At 36.1% G+C, this 13364-nt stretch overlaps 1 long non-coding RNA gene across 2 annotated transcripts in view; it reads right to left on the bottom strand.

Annotated features, from left to right (window-relative positions):
* Window positions 1-5809: 5809 nt before the first annotated feature.
* LOC125615820 overlaps window positions 5810-13364 on the bottom strand; it is a 98632-nt gene continuing 91077 nt past the window's right edge. For both annotated transcript variants that reach the window (XR_007346419.1, XR_007346418.1), the window contains one exon: window positions 5810-7015. This is a non-coding gene — a long non-coding RNA (uncharacterized LOC125615820). The remainder of the gene's footprint in view (window positions 7016-13364) is intronic.

The following is a 13364-nucleotide window of genomic DNA, read 5'->3' on the forward strand; positions in this document are numbered from 1 at the left end:
GAACTCGGCCGCCCCACGCTCGGTGTTCGCTCCGATAAGATCAGGTTCTAAGAAGCACCCAGGCACTGAACCCTAGCAATCTGTCTGCAAGCCGCAGGCGAATTGCAGCCTGAAATTACCTGTTTTATGGCTGAATGAGCTGCGGTCAGTCAAAAACAGGGATGGTGACGTCAGCTTTCCAACATGGTGGCTGCTGGCCTCCTCTGTGGTCTGACCGGTGTGGAGAACCGAGATTGACCGCTTCCTTCCCCCGTCTCGAACCCAGAATTCAGCCCTGAGTACGGTGCTTGCACGGCTGGCAGAAACTGCAGCGCTGTATCCCTGCATCGCTATCTCCTTGTTTCCCAGCGTGCGCTGCAGACTCTAGCCGCAGGGCGATTTGCTGAATAAGCAGTGCTGCCCTCCGTGCGACAAACCTCTCGCGTTTGAGTCCCTGTAGCCGATCCTCATGCGATGGAAATCCTTCCTCCAGGTTCCGGAGCACCCCACTATTGCTGGAAATTCCTAACAAGATATCCTTTAGCTGTCCTGACTTGTCATACTCCCACACAGTGAAGCAGCACACGGGGGCAATGCACTCCCCTCGCCGCCATCTTCCTTCTCCTTAAAATCTTCTTAATGTAAGTCTCAGCTACACTCTAATAAAATGGTATTTCCTGTATATTTTCCTAGGATTCAAGAAACTCAATTTTGTCTTTAGGGCTTTTACCGGGCTCTTCTCTGTCCCCTATATCCTTGCTGCCACATTTTTCTTAAACCAACTATAAATAGAAACTCACTAGGGAAAAAACACTATTCCCAAAAAGCTGCACTGTCCAAACTCCAGACTCATACCAATATTACCTTTCCATAGTTTCCATAGGCCTTAGTTATCCTGATTAGTGATCACTCTGGAGTAACTACCAAGTACTTGTAAGCAAACTTAACAGCCTTCTTTTCAAGAAATTGGATTCTTCTCCCTGAGTCTGCAGATGGTCAGATCTCCACCTACCATCAGCATGAGTTGTAAATGGAATCCTTTCCTTTTTTTATTGAAACTTTTAATAATGATTATTTCCTAAATTTCATCTGACATGGTTATGCCAAGTATTATTTTCAAAAAGTTTTGGACTGCCTTATACATCATTAGTTGCTGTACTGATTCACTTCCCTCCAGGTTTGGCTCAGTTTCATCTCTTACCCTCTTATATTAGGGCTCAGGATCTCGGTGCCCACCCAAGTTGACATCAAGCTTTGGATCTACTCCATATTCCATCATTCCAAAAACATAGAAAGAGTTTGCCTTCAGGTGGGAAGATAGAAATTATAGATCCATAGAACTCAAGTGTTTCATTTAAAAAGCAACCAGTAGGAATGCTCTATTAAATTTTCTAAACAATCTGTTCCTTATAATACCACAAAAAGAGGTATTCTATTTTGTTCCACAGAATATGTTAATTACTGTCTAAGGAGAAGGAGAGGCAAAGAAGTAAAGTTACTTTCAGATGCCTGCTAGTGCCTGGAGAACAGGAATCATTTCTTTCCCAATTTTGGATAGTTCCAAAACTAAAATTACTTTCCAATGTGAACATAGTTTCTGAATCTTTATGAAGATTAAGCATTTTTTAAACTGACATCAAAACCATACAGAGACAACACAAAAAATAGGTTGTCCCTTTAGTCTAAGATTAGGGCAAAATCCAGATTTAGAAATGGGCAAAAGGTACCATTGTGATTTTTCAGTGACATGCTGATTGTTATCCAGTAGATTTTCCAAGCATAATCTTATTTTCTAGGAGGATGCAATTTTAATTTTCTATTGACTAGGTTATTCTATAGGTTTAGAGATTAAATTTTAAGAGTTAAGTTGCAAGTGATTCCTCTCCATGGAAATATGAAAGATTCCTATTCATAACTATGCAATGAATTTTGTCCAGTAGTAATAAAATTCAATTTCTCCTGGCTGAAACAATAAAGCAAATATTACAATGTATTGCCCAGTAGGATATTAAACAGTTTTGCTTCTATTAGCAAGTTCATTTCAGCATTTCTGACCATGTCTCAGTTTTAAAATTCTTTTTTGAACCTTATTGTATTGTTTCCTATTACCACCTGCAAAGCTAAGGAAAATGTGGAGATCCACAACTGATTCTTGACAACCTCACAGAAAGGATTTCAGTTGAGTCACACATAGCAGCAATAAGGAGTTTATTTAAAGGACAAGGCAAAATGGGACACTATCCAGGGATAAAGGGAGACAATGGGTCCTCTCAGGAGAGAGATGATGTGCCCCTTTTCCTCCAGTTGTTTAGGGACGTTTCCAGAGTCCTGTCCGGGTCCATCTCTTGGCTTTTGACTAACAGTAGGATTGCATCAAACTTTTAAATCCTCACTGTGCATGGTCTTACCCCATGGAGAGGAATTTTACTATTGTAATAGCATGTGCATATATGGTTACGTGACATGTGTAATTCTGCACCATGTACAGCCAGATGAATAAGAAATTAAACTCTATTTATATATAATGTGTCAAAATGCATTCTACTGTCATGTATAACTAATTACAACAAATTAAAAATATATTAAAAAAAAAGATCCAAAGGCAATTTCTAGTTGCCTTTGCCCACACTGACCAGTTCTAATTGATACTTGTTCTTTCAGATTTTATGGTTACTGGGCTTTGCTTCTAATTATCCTATCTTTCTGAGTCCTGGAATCTGGTCTGTATAGAAGTAACAAATGTTACCGCTTCGGGGCAACTTGTGTTCTTACAGGCAGAGAGGGACTGGACCTGCATTTCTCCTGTCGGTAACAGGTTGTTTGCTGAGGAATGTAGCACATTCAGTTGATTTAGTTGACTCAGGCAGAACCAGAGTAGCCTCAGGTAAATTGCTTTTTGTCAGCATAGTGGGTACAGTCTATAGAACTACCCCCTTAACCTTATTTGCTCAGCGCTCAATACCCATCACTTCCCTTGTTTAGAAATTAGTTCAAATCATTATTGCAGATTTATTTTATACTTGTACAAGTTTCCTTATTTTATTTTTTCAAATTTTTTCTTTACCACTAACTACTCTGTATCTTTGTGCCTTACAAAACTGGAGTCTCACAGAAGGACTCTGGAGTTGACTGGACAATTCTTAGCCTTCAGAGTCTAATTTGAGTTTTGTTTCATTTTCTATTCCATCCCTTATTTGTACTTCCCAAAGTCCAACTCTAGAATAAATGTCATAGAAGAGTGGGGAGCTGAAGCTCCAAGCCTCATTTCTTGTGTTGTGATGAAAGAAAATTTAAAGTCAGACACCCAAATCCAAGCAAGGGAACTTTATTATAAGTGAAAATAAAGTAAGGCTCAAGCAAAGAGCACTCCCAAGAGCAAGTGGGCCATCTCCCAGTAGAAAACAACAAAGGAAACCCTGCTGTTTCCACATTTATTCCTGTTTGATGTTTGCCTTAAGGACTGAGGCTCATCTTCTGCACTCCCCCTCCCCCAGTCTGGTGTTCAATTCCTTCTTTATGTAGAGCTGTGGAGTTTTTTACCCTAGTTGGTCCTTTCCAGACTGTCATGGTGGTCATCCTATTCAGGGGGGCTTCATCTACAAGTCAATTTTACGTCAATGTGGGTACAGGAATCAGTGGCTTATTCCTGCTCTACTAAAGAAATTTCCCTTCCAAGATATAAGGTGGCACCTCTGGCCATAACTCCTAGCTTTACCCTGACCTCTGTGGACCTTGTCAAGTGTTAGTCACATTAATCTTTCTTGATATATTTCCCCAATTAGTTCTTATTTTTAAAAAGAATTGTTTTTTTTAATACAATACCTTTATTTGTTTTTTTCTATTTATTTATTTTTATGGGGTGCTGAGGATTGAACCAAGGGCCTCACATGTGCTAGGCAAGCCCTCTACCACTGAGCTTTAGCCCCAGTCCCCAATTTGCTCTTTTTGTTTCTATCTTTTATTATCCAGGACTTTGTACCTAATGTTTTTCTACAAGTTATCTGCTATAAGTTACTTACTCATCTGGCTTGGGAGTAGTTTTAAAGACTCTAAAATTAACTTAAAGAAAATCTGTGACCTTGCCATGAATCTTACTGCTCATTATTAACTACTAACTAACATATGATAGAAAGAAACTTTGCTTCTTTCAATATTCACAACTCTTCTATGCTTCTTTCTCCACAATTGTACACCTTTGCAAAGTTACAGTTCCTCCCTTCAGAAATTGTCTTGTATCAATGTTTCCCTTATATCTTGTAAATTTCCTACTCTCTGCCTAAATGGAAGACTGACTGCTCCTCTGGGCCTAGGGAGAGGAGAAAAAAAGAAAGTCAAAAGTTACCCAAACTTAGCTGTTACTTGATCTTCCCCAAGGAAAACCAAATGAAAAACAACAAGAATAGTTTGTAAAGATCAGACAACCTTACCAGAAAAATTTAACCAGGACTGCATAAGAGATTTGCATCCTTCCTGCTAGCATGACTGACTTGATTTTGCTAGAAATGCGTCTCCTTGCCAACATCCCAACTCCCACATACCCAAAGTACATTCCAAAGTCTTCCTCCACTAGCCTAACCATAAGAAGGACCTGACCATTACTTCTGCCTAATTCCTGATTTTTTATTTCTGATTAGAGAAGATGGCGAGAAGCAGACTTATCAGGGACTCATGGAGTAGAATTATGTAGGAAAGTATTTCTACCTCAAAAGAAATGAATCTGCTAGAAAGGTGAACATATTAATTTCACCAGAGTCTCTAATGCAGTCTCTTATTTGGTGGCACTCGGCACAAAGTAGGTAGTCAGTCAGCATCTTTTCATTTATGTTCTTTAAGGGCAACACTAGGCTTTATAGAAGCAGGAATGCCTGCTATACTCTTCTTATTCCATGTCCTTTGGCTTAAAGGTCACTTGTAAATACAAGCATTTTCAATGAACTCAGCTCCTAAGTGACAACTAAAATTGACCAAGAAATCATATAATTTATTAACTGTGTAATCTTGTTTTCATTCTTTTACCTTAGTGCATCTTTCTTTTTCTCAAAGTTTCTGGGATTTAATAACTGAAATATCTTTTCCTGAGTCATGCTGCTAACTCCCATTATGTGTTCAGCTAATATTGTATCTTCCTGCTTGAATTTCTTTTGACACCTTTGTTCTGCCAAAGTTCCTTCTGGTAAAAAGGAATTCGCAGATGGGAAAATGAGTGGATAGAAAGGGGAGAAAAACACATACACATGCACACTTTGAAGTGAAAAATGAGCCAAAGTGCAACTTTTGTTGAATTGTAATGGGTTCAGCCACAATACTTTTCAGAGTTCTTTTTCCTAAAGAGATGTGTCAGTGATTCACCTTGAATGGAAAATTGTTGCATCCTATCTGAACAAGGGTCTGTTGTTTTCCTCACAGTTTTCATCTACAGCTGATTTCAAACTTTATATATTTCAGGCAGGGTCAAAACTGTTGTTATTCAATGAGTCTGGAGATGAGCTCTTGCAGAGGTTCTCAGGTCTACAGATCAAACTTGGAGATGTGAATTCTTTGCTGTTAATTTGGATCTAGTACTTGGAGAGGAAATGTGCCACTTCTGTAGTTAGAACAAAAACGTCCCTTGATGGTATTTCATTTATGTGCAAACTACTCAGAAGATGAAAAGACATATAATTATTTCCCCAAATACTACAGATCTGACAAACTGTGAGAAAATTCCTGATTCAAATAATAAATGTTCCTTCAAGGAGCATCCTAAAGAAACTTGAATCAGTTTATCATTTCCCCACCAAAAATTTACAATGCCAGGGGTCTTTGTGAAAAAAAAAATTACCAGATTATCAGATTGGAAAGCAAACCACACAGTTACTCTCTTACTTTGTTACATTATTTTAAGGGGAAATCTTTTATTTTCTAGGACATGTTTCAGATGGACAAAACCATAAACATCACAATTGTATTTTTTTCCATTTCAATTTTATTTCAAAAATTTTAAAATGTTTTCACATAATTTTGTTTCTGAGACTAACAAATTATCTCTGAAACAGTAGGATAAATATGAGTATCCTCATTTCACATGGGAGGAAATAGTTGTGCACAAATATAACTTTCCCAAGACTGTGCAATTGCCCACAGAGCCCACAGGAGTAAACTAAAGCTTCTGAGTTCAATGCTCTTCCACTGCACCTTCCAAATTAGTTAGTCTGATTCCTTCAGGTGAGTAAAGGTAGAATTCTGGTACAGTCAAAAGGAAGACTAATAAGGTTCCTAAAGAAAATATTGAATCAGCTAAAAGAAAAATAAGAATCAAGGAAAAAGGGAGTTAGCAATGATTGAGTTATCCCTTCATGCCAGGCATTGAGTAGATAGCTCTACTTAAACTGTGATCTCATTTTATCTCCATAGTGGCCAGATGCATTCGATGTAATGATCACCACTAACAATTAGGAAACTTGAGTTTCCAAAAAGCAAAATATCTTGCTCAGGATCACACAGCTTTAGAGGCCAGAGTTTTTTAAAACAGTTTATTGCCCAAGTCAATGTTCACTTTAATAAGTGTAAACTGCATAACCTGAAAGATCAAGGGCAGCTCTATAAACTTCTAGAGCAAATTCTGTAGATGCTTACTCAAATTGTTTAGTTATGCTAAAGCATGGTCAGCAGGCAGACAGGGAACCTAACTTCTATGGAAAAATATATAAGGAAGAACTTTGCAGTTCCAGGTGTCCAGCCACATGCACAGAATATTGATAATACTGAAAGCAGATTGTCACTGAATATTAAGTATCAAATGTACTATCAGTGAAACCACAAAGTAAATTGTTAAGTACCATATAAAATGAACAGCGGTGTTACTTTTGGGAAATAGTATAATTTAAAAACACATTCCTTTTAGCAATAATCATCATGTTATATATTGGATATTCAGAATTTGTTCATCTTACACCTTCACATTTGTTTGGAATATTTTGATTGTGTTTTAAATGCAAGATTCCCTAGAAAGAGGATCAATTTTTTTTCTTTGAAATCTTCTCCCAAGGAAATGAGGCTGAAGGACAGAAAAGAAGAACAACAAAAATATGTTAATATGATATCGGTACTTCCAACAACTATACTTGACACCATCACAAAAAAAGTCTTTTGTTTTTTAATTAACTATAGCAGCAAACTTCTTTCATGAAATAATGGGTTTTGATGGAATTATTTGAGGCTCAGCTAGGTTCAGAGCATGCACAGGGTCTTACACAATTAAGAACCAGAAACTGGTTCTGACTTATTCCTAGTCTATGCATAGTGTTTATTTCATGACAACTAAACCATGTTTTCTTTTTAGTATAAATGGGAATCCACATATTCAAAAATCCTCTGAATGATCAGCCCCCCTGAGGACCTCAATTATTATTATAAAAAATAATAACAATGCTAGTGTTTGTTTTGCTTCTGAGGAAATTAAACAGCCACTATTCTTTGATCAAGTTCTCTCTAGATATGTGAGCAAGGCATTCACTATCATAGTTAAATATATTTCCCTACCTCCATTTAAAAGGGAACACAATTATTCACATTAGGAATCTGAGACCCAAAGAGTTTATAAGACTACACAGAGTTAATAATAGAACAGGAAGAACAAATTTTAGCTCATAACTTTCTAACTCATCTAGCTAGGCAGTCAACCAACACAACCATCTTTTCTGGAGTAGCAGAACAGTCTCAGATCATGGCTCTTTTAAGTGAGTGGGAAAATTAGAGTTACATAACATCTTTCATTTCCAGTCAATTTTTGTCAGTAGAAGCCATTTACATTCTGGCAACAAGAACCCCCTGATATTCCTCTTGGCATATTCTATGTAGAAGTCAGCCTGCTGTGACCTAGAAAACAGTGAATTCATTTGCATAATCAGTGCACTGTCCTTGCTGAGGTATATTTAGAAGGGCCACGTTTGCAAGAATGTGATCAAGATGCTTTTGAGAAAACCCACTTGCCTTTTCTTTTAAGCCTTGGCACAATGTTCTATTTAGGAGGGGCTGCAATTTCCTCACAGTGTGGGGTTAATGTAGTATTTTAAAAGAGGGGGATTAATTTATAGAACATATAATTTCAGAAGCAGTCTTATTCAGGAAGTATGAATGCATTAAAATATATTTATAAATGTCAAAGCTGTACATGCCTGCTACAAGAAATTGGCATTAATTTTTCAATCAAATACAGGAAGAAGGTATCTTGTGATCCTAGAGTGTGCATTCATTCATCATATCCTTTGGCCAGGTCACTTAAATTTTCTTGGCATCCGTTTCTTCCTTTGGGGAATGGAGGTAGAATTCAGAGATCATTGGCTTATTGTCCCTATGTAGAAGTTGGCCAATATAGATGTTTTATGCATCAGCTCAGTGCTTTAAAGAAATGTGAATATGAATGGAATTTTAATACTTCTCTTAATTGGCTAGTGTTGCACATACCTTTTCTCAGAAAGGAAAGAGCATCTTTTCCATCCCTCTCAAAATTACACACTACATTAAATTGCTCAGCCATCGTTTTTATCACTCCTGCTTCTTTAGTTGTCAAGGTAAATTTGATGCCTGGATAAAAGGATTTCCTCACTTGAAGTATCTTCTTTGAGAGCTATGTGAATATACAGACTGCAGCTGGTGAAGCAGGACTGTGAGGCTCTGGGCTATGTTACACTCTGCACTAACCTGCACAGCTGACTGGAGCAAACAGGGCTGAACTGCCTTCCAAGGGGAACCATCTATAAAGTCACCAACAAATGACTAGAATTCTCATGACAATTGTGTGGAGTCTATCCTTACATCATAGTTAGAGGAGAATATGGATATCATCAACTTGCAATGTATATAATTCTAACTTTGATATATAATCTTTTTCTCTATTCTGAAACTTTTCAGGACAAGGTAGCCAACATTTTCCTTTCAAGGACTACATACTGACTTTCCAGTAATAAAACAAAGAATGTTAGGAACAAGAGCAGCTAGGGACAGCTAGCTAACCCCTTCATGTCTTGGTCTTGTGGGAAGTACTGAAAGCAGCTGCCCCTGCCTATATATTATGAGGTGAGAAACCAGGAAAATCAAAGGACAGGTGTAAATAAAATGTTTGTGTGAAACAGAAGCTGAAAGTCATGGTATATAGTGTTGAGAGAATAATCTGAAAGTGGTTATTTTGTATTTTGGCCATTTACTATTATGTAGTGTAAATGTAAAATTGTATTTGTTATTGATAGTAATAATATTGATAGCCTATTGAGAATAATTTTCCAAGAAGCTCTTTCTGTACATGAACTATAAAAAAGAAAATGCATGTTAAATAAAAAATTAAGTACTAAATTTTCATTTTGTAGAAAGTTAATGAAGAAAATGTAATATACATAAACTATTTTTAGCACTTACTAACTTCCATGGGAACAATAGTAATATCACTAACCACATGAGAACTGGTAGACACAAATTTGCTGAAAAACTGTCAGCACCTATGTTAATTACTATTTCTTTGAGAAGGTTGTGCCCAAAGACAAAATGCTGACAAAACTTTCATTAACATCAATGATTTTTGTTCAGAATTAATCTTTTCAATTCCAAGTTTTCACATAAGTATGAAAAGTGATGTTATAGCTGTTAGCAATTGTCTCCATTAGCAGAAGGTGAACTGTACAGTTATGTAAAGCCAGGCCTTTATGGTATCATCAGATTTTTCAAATAGGAAACAATTAAGTTCTTTAAGAAAATAACTTAAGTATTTTTTTCAGATAGTAAATACTTTTAGGTCTGCTGGTTGTGTGATCTGTGTCACATCTATCTAACACTGCTGCACAAAATAGTCATAGACAACAATTAATGACTAGATTATAATAAAACTTATTTATGAAATGTAAAATGTCCTTCAAAAAGGAATTAGTTAAATATGATAAATTATTTGAAACTGTCATTTCTTTAGGTCTTAATTAAGTATCAGCAATTCCATATTGTTCAATTTATGAAATTATTTTCCACTCAGGCAATGGAAATACCACTCTGATACGTTTAAAAAAAAAGAAAAAGAAATGAAAAAAGAAAGAGACTTTATATATCACTTTACATATATATACAATATGTAAAGAGATTCATCATATATTAACTAAAAAGGCAGAACTTCGTGTAAAGTATGGTACATTTATGTGAAAACATAAGTAAAACCCTCATTTTTGCATTATTGCTAAAAAAAAATCCCTGGAAAAGGAAAAAATAAAGTGTTAACAGTGAGCAGAGGTAGGAGAGATGTGACTGTAGATTTTAAGGGTAGAAGATATTCCCTGTTTATAATTTATTTGTTTTGAAACTTGAATATTAGTAGAAGTGAAAGTTAACTAAGATTTTTCTAAAAAAATTATAGTTGTAGATAGCATGCCTTTATTTAATTAATTTATTATTATTTTTAATATGGTGCTGAAGATCAAACTCAGTACACCACACATGCTAGGCAAGTATTCTGCCACTGAGCTAGAGCCTGAGCCTGGAATTTAAAAAAAAAAAAATTAAAAAGCCTGTAAACAACTTTATGTATCATTTAGAATGTATCCTCAATACATTCTGTTTACATATTTGTTTGTTACTTTTTGCTTATAAATGTGGTAAGGTGTTGTCTCTTCCTCTTAACAGTAAGAACTTACATAATATTACCAAATGACTGCTGTGTATTGAGAATCTATTAAACCTCATTAGTCAAGGTTTTAGCAGCTTTGCATGTATTTGTTTTTTTTTTATTATGTCACTTCAATAATACTGTACCTATTATCATTGCCTTTTTATGGTAGTATGAAATCCACCCTTTTAACCAAATGTCACACACTCAACTAATTTTACTAATGCTATGAACTATAAGCAGCTCTCAAGAACTTATTGTATAACTGAAACTTTCTACCAATTAAATATAGCAACTCTTCATTTCTCCCTCCCTCTTAGTTCTGGCACCCACCATTTTAGTCTCTGCTTCTACAAGTTTGGGTATTTTAGATACCTTATGCAGATGGAATCACACAATACTTGTCCTTCTGCAAGTGCTATTTTACTTCACATAATGCTCTCCAGGCTCATCCATGTTTTGTTGGATCATATGGTATTGTTCTATTTTAAATTCTTTTTATGAATTTTTACACTGTTTTCCGTTCCCACCAACAGCGTATAAGGATTCCAATTGTCATTGCATTGCTAAAGGTGCAGAATGAAGATTCAGATAGAGCAAGTAAATTGCTCAAAGTTACAATCTTCAATGTGATGGACCCTCAAACCCTTATCTCATACCAAAGACTCTGTAGTTTTCTCTCACTCTTATTCTCATTTTTTCTTTGTTCTCTCCTGCCTTTCGTTATCCCTTCTTCTAAGTTACTATCCCTTAGCGTCTAGTAAACTTAACACCAAACCCTCTTCTTTAGTCAGCTTTTCAGTGCAGTGACCAAAATACCCAACAAGAATAACTTAGAGGAGGAAAAGTTTATTTGGAGCTCATGGTCTCAGAGGTCTCCTTCCATAGATGGCTGACTGTCTTGCTCTGGGCCCAAGGTGAAGCAGCACATCATGGAGTAAGGGCCCAACTGAGGAAAGCAGCTCCCCTCATGGCAACAGCAAGGAAGCAAAGAAGCAGACTCACCTTTTCCAGCCATATCTTACCTGCCTGCAGTTACTACTCAGTCCATTCAAAGTGGGATGGATTGCTTAGGTTATAGCTCTCATAATCTATTTTACCCCTGAATATTCCTGCATTAGCAGGAGCTTTTGGAGTACACCTCATATCCAGCCATAACGACTTTCATCACTGTTCTATATAGGTTAAAAGAAAAACACTTTATTTGAGCAAAGAATGACTCATGGGGCTGGAACTGTGGCTCAGCAGTAGAGCGCTCGCCTAGGACGGGCAGGACCGGGTTTGATTCTCAGCACCACATAAAAAAAAAAAAATAAAGGCATTGTGTTGTGTCCATCTACAAAAAAAGATTCATATTCTCTCTCTCTTTCTCTCTCTCTCTTAAAAAAAAAAAGAATGACTCATAAATTGGGCTGAACCAGAAGAGAGTTAGAGAGCTTTGCCCCATAGTGTGAGTGAACTTTATAGACCAGATGTGGAAACAAAGTAGAAAAATCACCTGATTGGCTACTGCCAATAGACATCTGACTTATTAGGCATGGTGTGATGAGGTATTTGCCTTATTTGGAATTGTCTGATCAGTTGGTTACTTGTGATTTACTACATCTCAGAAAATTGTGATTGGCTGAAACCTAGGTATTTATTACAAAAATATATATACTCCTAAATTAGGTTCAGGATTGTTCAATACCAAGTTAAGTTGTAGTCTGTTATGTAGAAACTCATAGAAACCTCAGGTTACTGGCTTCCCACTTATTAATGAACTAAGTATTTAATAAGTATTAATAGATGAATCTCAAAACTTTACATGTAAGTCAGAGCAGATTGACTTGTAACAGTCTCTGACTAGCAGGTTCACTTTTCCACCGAGGATACTGTTGCCTTACACCTAACTCTCATACTCCCTACAGAGCTCAACATAGACCTCATTTATTCCAAGAAGTCCTCGGGATGACCTTGGGTCCTGTATTTAGTGTGTTAGCAGAAGCATACTTTGCAGTTATTACAGATTTATCACTCTAAATTAAAATTGTCTATGCCTTAAATTCAACACATGAAATTGCCAATATTCACTCATTTTTTAGCTACAAATGTAGATATTTCATGTAATTTAATCTAAAGTATGTTTCTTGCTATAAGTAATAAATTCCTTGAAAGCAAGGATTATGTCTTGATTATAATAAATTCCCAGACTTAGCACAGTGCCTTGAATGTAGCAGGCATTCAACTTAATTTTTGTGCAAGTGAATAAATAAAATGAAATAAATGGGTAAGTAAATTAATGAACCAACAGAAAATTTCATGCACATTATGAAAAAATGAAGACTAATTAATCTATTAGAAAGCAGCCAATTAGTCCCACCTCTACTTATCCAAGGCTGGATAACATAAATTTATGATAGAAGCTATATTGAAGTTTCAAAACAAAGATATTTTTGTCTTATAAAACCTTCAATTACCATAGAAAAGTAAGCCTAAATGAATATGAAATCAATAGGATTTATTGTTTCCTTCACCCCTGTTCACATATTGCTGCTTTTAGCATGATGAATAAAAAGATGACTGCAAGTTTACTGTTTTAAAGGTATTCCTTTAAAGATTTTTATAAGTGAGACTGTTTCCTAAGACCTTACCCAGCATGAAGTGATTTGTGTATGACATTTGAAACTAGTTTATTCCTTCTACTGATGGCCCCACAAAATATAGGGCTGAGAAAAATATATATGATTAAAATGTACATTAAACAGGATTTTTTAAAGTGACC

The sequence above is a fragment of the Marmota marmota genome, unplaced genomic scaffold, assembly GCF_001458135.2.
Source record: "Marmota marmota marmota unplaced genomic scaffold, marMar, whole genome shotgun sequence".
Taxonomy (NCBI): domain Eukaryota; kingdom Metazoa; phylum Chordata; class Mammalia; order Rodentia; family Sciuridae; genus Marmota; species Marmota marmota.